The 1,122-nt window shown below is 59.9% G+C and overlaps 1 non-coding gene across 1 annotated transcript; it reads right to left on the reverse strand.

The window, feature by feature from the left end:
• LOC131872560 (5S ribosomal RNA) lies at positions 1-119 on the reverse strand. The gene has a single exon (XR_009370699.1). It is a non-coding gene; the product is annotated as a 5S ribosomal RNA (ribosomal RNA).
• Between the last annotated feature and the right edge of the window lie 1,003 nt (positions 120-1,122).

A 1,122-nucleotide genomic window follows, 5' to 3' on the forward strand; every position in this document is an offset into this window, starting at 1 on the left:
AGGGTGCAACACCGGGACTTCCCGGGAGGTCACCCATCCCAGTACTACTCCGGCCCAAGCGCGCTTAACTGCGGAGTTCTGATGGGATCCGGTGCACTAACGCTGGTATGATCGCACCCGTTATGAGCTTGTCGCAGTGTGTACTTAGCAAACCGCGACCCACGTGCGAATCCACCCCGGCCACCCACCCCCGTCGAGGTGCACACCCTCCCTCGCGAAGTGCGCCCCGTTCGCCAAGTGTGAGCCCTGCCCGGGTGCGCGCACCTTGCTAGGGCGTCGGGTGTGCACCCGGCCCGGCCTACGTGCGTGCACCTGTAGGGGGCGTCGTGTGCGTGCAGTGTCCCGTCTGCAACGCGGTGCCCACACACCACCTCGGGCGCAACGACCTGCGCTCACATGTGGGCCGAGTGCACCTTGGTGCATGTTCGGGGCGCCTCGGGTGCACGCTCGATCTTGCCCCGGTGCACCAAGGCGCTCGGTTTGCCCCGGGTGCGCACTTGGTGCAAGGTGGGCACCCAAAATAGGGATCAAGCACCAAAACACAAGTTTCGGGATGCAAAATGGGACCCAAGGACCACAAATGCGTTCCAAGACCCATGATGGGTCCACGAGAACAAAAATGTGTTCCGAGACTTAATAAACAAATATTGGGTTTTAGGAGAAGAAACATGCTCTGATGCCCAAAACGAGAATCGACCCCGAAAAGGCCACAGGCCAAAAGTGGGATGCGAGACAAAAAAAAATGGGACCCGAGGACCAAAATTGGGTTCCCAGGTCGAAGACAGGGCAACCGGACAAGAAACGACCTCTAAGGCTCGAAATGAGTCCCGACGACTAAAACTTGACAAGAAGCACCCATCAGGCACCCAACTCGACACCCATGGGATGCCGACCCACCCGGGCTTCCACCTAGCACACCTTGGCACCCACCCACCCTCGCACCCAACCTCGCACCCAACTTAGCACCTTTGAACCCACATTGGCACTCACCCTGACCCTGGCACCTTGGAACCCACATTGGCACTCACCTTGACCCTGGCACCCACCTTTGCACTCACCTTGGGACCCACCCTGGCTCCCACCTCGGCACCCACCCAGACACCCACCTTGGTTCCTTGGCAC

The sequence above is a fragment of the Cryptomeria japonica genome, unplaced genomic scaffold (assembly GCF_030272615.1).
Source record: "Cryptomeria japonica unplaced genomic scaffold, Sugi_1.0 HiC_scaffold_662, whole genome shotgun sequence".
NCBI classification, from domain to species: Eukaryota; Viridiplantae; Streptophyta; class Pinopsida; order Cupressales; family Cupressaceae; genus Cryptomeria; species Cryptomeria japonica.